The sequence below is a fragment of the Schistocerca cancellata genome, chromosome 6 (assembly GCF_023864275.1).
Source record: "Schistocerca cancellata isolate TAMUIC-IGC-003103 chromosome 6, iqSchCanc2.1, whole genome shotgun sequence".
Lineage (NCBI taxonomy): Eukaryota > Metazoa > Arthropoda > Insecta > Orthoptera > Acrididae > Schistocerca > Schistocerca cancellata.
The window spans coordinates 211,897,309-211,904,268 of record NC_064631.1 but is presented as its reverse complement, the minus strand read 5'-3'; positions in this window follow the sequence as shown (position 1 = coordinate 211,904,268).

Here is a 6,960-nt window from a genome sequence, read left to right as displayed (position 1 = left end):
GAAAAATGGTCACTTGAGAACGCCTTCACCGATTTGGGTGATGTTCTTTGGTTGTGTTCTTAATCTCCAGGAAAAGGTTTGTATGAAAGAAAATTTTTGTAAAATCCACCGGGAAAGTCGGAAATTTGGATGGTATTTTTACATGAAAATCTCCATGAAATAACGTGACGGTCGATAAGGCAGTTCTCCTGCCACATGCTTTCATAACAACAAAAATTGACGTTCAGTTTGACAGATATGCTGTCGCATGTTTTCATAACAAGAAATTCCGCATTGAATATTGATTATGGTTATGGCAAAAGTGGTCGAATTTGAGTCGCAGTGGACGAAATAACACCATCAGAGAAAGTGTGGTCGCAATGAATGTAATCCTCGAGCAAATGAAAGTTCAAAGGCGTGGACGTTCTGAGTCCAAGAATACCACTGTTTCCAACCGACTTGGCGTTTCAGCTTAAGCATGTCCAGTTCCCAGTTCGTCTTGCATTCGCATTGATGATTAATATATCGCAGGGCCAGTCGTTGGAAGTGTTCTTCTCGACCAACTGACTGACAACTCACCGCCTAAACCACTGAAGATATACATATGTTATACATTAAACACTTCTGCGAGAACATGCTAAGCTGTGCTGTGAAAATGTGCGGTAACGCTTTCCTTTTCACGGTCATTTTTAACAGAAAACAGGAAAGTTGTGATTACGGCTAACTTCATAATCCTGCCTGTTCGTTCGTAGATTAAAGCCATACGTAACAGTGTCATTAAAGCTACTACCAGGAGCTGGAAAGGTCTGCCTCACACCCCGTTTACCAATGATTCCAACAGATATACCCATTCATTTTGACTTATATTCCCAGTCAGGGTTCCGTTTGCAATAACAATAAATAAGGCCAGAGATAGAGGGGTGGAAGTGGATATAAAGAAGGGAAAGGGTGATATGGACAGAGAGATGAGGAAGAGGAGATGGACAGAGAGAGTGTGGAATTAGAGATGTACAGGGAACGGATGAAAGTGACGGACAGAGATAGGGAGAGGTGGAGAAGAGGGACAAAGGGAGGGGGGAGGAGGAGAGGGATAGAGAGAGAGGGGGCAAAAGGATATCTCATACACGTTTAGCAACTGCGAAGCATTGTCGGGTTTGCTAGTTTATAATACTTTTTTAAGCGTACTGAATGTTGGACGACCAGTAAACTGCTGTTCCGAAGAATAAGCCACAAGTCCATTCCTACTTAATTACATCTGGTATATGATGGTAACTATAACCCGCCCGGATACCCATGTGCCTTAACACTCCTCTTCCGGGATTCGGGGAGGCGCGTGGACCCGATTTAGAAAACGTTCGCACACTTTCAGACGGAAAAACAGTAGACGCAGACAAATGTGGTAAACAAATTGCGAATTCCGTCCCGGGAAAGCGGGAGGGGGGGAGGGGTCGGTTGGCGCAGGGTTTTCGTCAAGGAGGGCATTCGCCCCACCGCCTCTACCACCAGCTTTGCCAAATCTTGTAATTAATATACTGACGCCATTAAGACATGTGATACAAGCCAAGAACAAGAATATGCGAGGGTGGTTAAACAGTGTCTCCCTTACAGCAAAGACCACAACGAAATATCTGTTACAAATCACTTCTACAGAAAACTGAGTACAGCAATAGGTCCAGACTAAAAGTTCTAATAACTGAACACTTGTTACTTGAACTTATTTATTAACAATTATTTATTGTCGTGCATTGATTACAAATTGCAAACCCTGAGTCAACATCGCAACCAGTAATACAGAACATACTGCTCACTAGCAATTTCAGATAAGACAGTGTTCAATAGCAGTATCTAGTGATAAAACTGCCGGCTGGAGACAAGAGTCGCACCAATTATTTAATAAAATGGTTCAAATGGCTCTGAGCACTATGGGACTTAACATCTTAGGTCATCAGTCCCCTAGAACTTAGAACTACTTAATCCTAACTAACCTAAGGACATCACACACATCCATGCCCGAGGCAGGATTCGAACCTGCGACCGTAGCACTGGCGCGGTTCCGGACTGCAGCGCCTAGAACCGCACGGCCACCGCGGCCGGCAATTATTTAATAGATTTGTCGACAAACCCTCCCCCCCCCCCCCATGAACCAAGGACCTTGCCGTTGGTGGGGAGGCTTGCGTGCCTCAGCGATACAGGTAACCGTACCGTAGGTGCAACCACAACGGAGGGGTATCTGTTGAGAGGCCAGACAAACGTGTGGTTCCTGAAGAGGGGCAGCAGCCTTTTCAGTAGTTGCAGGGGCAACAGTCTAGATGATTGTCTGATCTGGCCCTGTAACACTAACCAAAATGGCCTTGCTGTTGTGGTACTGCGAACGGCTGAAAGCAAGGGGAAAGTACAGCCGTAATTTTTCCCGAGGGCATGCAGCTTTACTGTATGATTAAATGATGATGGCGTCCTCTTGGGTAGCCCACGCCTACTGCAGTAGTACAAGTTTATATGCCAACTAGCTCTGCAGATGATGAAGAAATTGATGAAATGTATGATGAGATAAAAGAAATTATTCAGGTAGTGACGGGAGACGAGTCATGGGTGACTGGAATTCGACAGTAGGAAAAGAAAGAGAAGAAAATGTAGTAGGTGAATATGGATTGGGGCTAAGAAATGAAAGAGGAAGCCGCCTGGTAGAATTTTGCACGTAGCATAACTTAATCATAGCTAACACTTGGTTCAAGAATCATGAAAGAAGGTTGTATACATGGAAGAACCCTGGAGATACTAAAAGGTTTCAGATAGATTATATAATTGTAAGACAGAGATTTAGGAACCAGATTTTAAATTGTAAGACATTTCCAGGGGCAGATGTGGACTCTGACCACAATCTATTGGTTATGAACTGTAGTTTAAAACTGAAGAAACTGCAAAAGGTGGGAATTTAAGGAGATAAGACCTGGATAAACTGAAAGAACCAGAGGTTGTACAGAGTTTCAGGGAGAACAATTGACAGGAATGGGGGAAAGAAATACAGTAGAAGAAGAATGGGTAGCTTTGAGGAATGAAATAGTGAAGGCAGCAGAGGATCAAGTAGGTAAAAAGACGAGCGCTAGTAGAAATCCTTGGGTAACAGAAGAGATAATGAATTTAATTGATGAAAGGAGAAAATACAAAAATGCAGCAAGTGAAGCAGGCAAAAAGGAATAGAAACGTCTCAAAAATGAGATCGACATGAAGTGCAAAATGGCTAAGCAGAGATGGCTAGAGGACAAATGTAAGGATGTAGAGGCTTATGTCACGAGGGGTAAGATAGACACTGACTACAGGAAAATTAAAGAGACCTTTAGAGAAAGGAGAACCACTTGCATAAATATCAAGAGCTCAGATGGAAACCCAGTTCTAAGCAAAGAAGGGAAAGCAGAAAGGTGGAAGGAGTATATAGAGGGTCTATACCATCTCGAAATTCGCAAACTGTGCGACACAGCCTTCCACTCAATACAGCACTGAGCAATAACTGACAGAGATAAAATAATGAAACTTCCGGCAGTTATACATTGAACACAAGTGTGTGCAGGGATAGCAACTGCATTTCGTTCCAACACACTGTTTGGGCGAAATTACGAATGTTCCGGAATTTTCTAAACAGACCTCGTATTCCTAAGTTGTTATTTGTATTTTACAAGCAAATGTTGGTTTCAATCAGTTATAGTGAGTATATCACATACTCATTCCAATATTCCATAGCAAATGATTTATAGCTTCTAGTAAAATTTGCGATGTCACTGGTGAGAAAGCCCCTAAACGATTCTTGTGGAACTCAGAAATGCAAACATAGTTGACGCCATCTTTAGTGAAACTTCCTGGTAGATTAAAACTGTGTGCTGGGCTCAGAACCTTTGCCTTTCGTGGGTAAGTGCTCTACCAACTGAGCTACTCAAGCACGAGTCACAACCCTTCCTCATAGCTTTAAATCCACCTGTACCTTGTCTCCTACCTTTCAAACTTCACAGAAGCTCTCCTGCGAAACTTGCAAGACTAGCACTCCTGCAATAAAAGATACTGCAGAGACATGGCTTAGCCACCGCCTGGGGGATGTTTCCAGAGTGCAATTTTCACTCTGCAGCACAGTGTGCACGGATATGAAACTTCCCGGCAGATTGAAACTGTGTGCTGGACTGAGACTCAAACTTGGACAGGTGCTCTACCAATTGAACTACCTATGCACGACCTGTCCTCACGGCTTTGCTTCCACCTGTACCTCATCTGCTAGCCTCCAAACTTGACAGAAGCTCTCCTGTGAAACTTGCAAGAGTAGCACTCCTGGGAGAAAATATATAGCAGAGATATGGCTTAGCCAAAGCCGGGGGATGTTTACAAAATGAAATTTAGGCTCTGCAGCAGAGTGTGTGCCGACATAAAACTTCCTGGTAGGTTAAAACTGTGTGCTGGATTTAGACTCAAACGTGGGTCCTTTGCCTTTCATGGTCAGGTGCTCTACCAATTGAGCTACCTAAACATGACCCATCCTCACAGCTTTACTTCCGCCAGTACCTCATCTCCTACCTTCCAAAACTTCACAGAAGCTCTCCTGCAAAACTTGCAATACTAGCACTCCTGGAAGAAAACATATTGTGAAGACTTGGCTTAGCCGATGGAGGCAGAGGTGGCAGCATTCTTATGAGATAGGTATTCAAAACTTTTACCAAGCTGTGATAAGTGCTTACAGAATGGTGGGAGGTAAGTGGAAAGTTAATTTAAGATTTCTAGTTTTTTTATGATAAATAGATTTTTTTGCTTTTGTACTTGTTTTGCTTTTATTAGTGGATGTAACTCATTTCCTAGATGCACCTTGTATTTTCTTTGCTACTGCTTATACAGTTCCTTAAAAGTAATGTAAGGAAATTTGTCATATGATTGTATGTTGGATATGGCGGCAAGTAGTATGGTTACAAGTGAGTTAGCTCCCAAGAAAAGTAGAATTTTGATGAGTATAAAGTGCATAAAGTGTAGTAAAGTTGTGAAAAACGGAATTCTGTGTGATGAGTGCGACGGTTGGCTACATTTTCGATGTGCAAAGTTAGAAGAAGACAATCTTCCAGACGAAAACAGCGAATGGCGATGCAATGTCTGTCTGAAGAGTAAGGACAATATGGCGCTGATGGAGGAAGATAAACATGAGGTAAACACTGACTATAATACTTTACAAGCTATCTTATCAGTGGTAATTGAAGAGAACCTAGCTCTGGCCGAAGAAAACGAACAACTGAAGAAGGAATACGCAGCAATTAATCAGGAACTCATTAAACAAATTTCCCAAGAAGAGGTTAGTGTCGTGTACACAGAACCAAGCAATCAATGTAAGCCATTAGATCGCCTACAAAGACAATGGCAGGCTGTTCCCGTCACAAAACGCGGTAGAGTCTGTGTAAACTTTCCACCCTTGGAAAACAGATTTGGTGTTCTTGCTACAGAAAAAAAAAGTAGACTCACAAGTCAATGTGCTTAACACAAGTAAGGCTAATGAAAGTAAAGTGAGTAATAGGTGTAGCAACAATATTACGTCAACTGTCAGTAGAAGTAATGAAACTGAAAACCACAAGAAAGCAAGCCGCAATTGCAGACCTAGGCCTGTGAAAATACATTTATATGCAGACAGTCAAGGAAGGAAATTAAGGGATATAGTTGAGAACAATTCAAGCCACCATATCTCAGCCACAATAAAACCTAGTGCAAAATTTAAAGATGTAGCAGGTTCTTCACCAGCAGAGGCCATGGAACTGGCAGTTTTTCTGGCTGGATCAAATGATGTAGCGAGAAATGAAGGAAAAGACTTCTTGTTCTCATTAAAGAAGAAACTGCAGGAACTACAAAATACAAAAATCCTCATCTTTTCAATACCATTTCGGCATGATCTTCCATCCTGGTCGTGTGTGAATGTTGAAGTGACAAGAGTAAATGAAGAAACGAAGAAAATTTGTAAATACTTTAAAAATGTCTGTTTTGTAAACATAACTAACTTAGGTACAAGATTTCACACTGTTCATGGTCTCCATCTGAATCAACTCGGAAAGAAGTATGTGAGTAATGAGATCATAAAACTAGCCAATGAGTTAGGCATAACAAAAATCGAGAGCTCTAAGTTAATACCACTTAGATTTAAGGAAAACTCTTTTTTAGAGGTAGCAAAGAAGGGCTGAGACTAACAGCTTTGCCCAGATTCACACTGGATGGCCAGATTAAAGATAAGAATAATATAATAAATGCCAGTAACACTAGAGAGAAATGTAGCAGTAATGATGAATGCCCCGTTAACAAAAACCACTCACCAACATTGTCTTTCAAGATAGGTTATCTCAATATTGAAAGTATAAGTGGAAAACACAAAATTTTAAACGAATTTGCAAATGAGAACTTATTTGATGCATTATGCTTAAGTGAGCACTGGTGTAAAGGAAATGAAATATCTTCTCATGTACTACATGATTTCCACTTAGCAAACAGTTTTAGCAGAGAGCAACATATTCATGGGGGTGTATCAATTTACATTAAGAAGGGATTAATAAATTGTAGTAATTAACTAGATCTAGGATTTTTGTGCAGTGAGATACATTTTGAAGCCACAGGCGTATATCTGGATCATTTAAAAATTGCTGTTGTATCTCTTTATAGATCACCAGATGGAAGTCCATTAATATTTTTAGAAAAACTTGAGACTTTACTAAATTTCTTTCTTAGTCCTCAGTGGAAGAAATATAGTATTGTGATTGGTGGTGACATCAATGCCGCATTTGATGTAAACAAAGATGTGCACACTGTAAATGAATTTAAAAACCTGTTACGACAATTCAACTTCATTTTTACGAACTGCAAATCCACAAGACAGTCCGCTTGTCTCGACAACATACTTACAAATGTCAATAGAGAGTTACTGTCTTCAGATGTAGCTGTCTTCGATTTCTTGGACCATGACTCAGTTTGGGTAAAAATAGG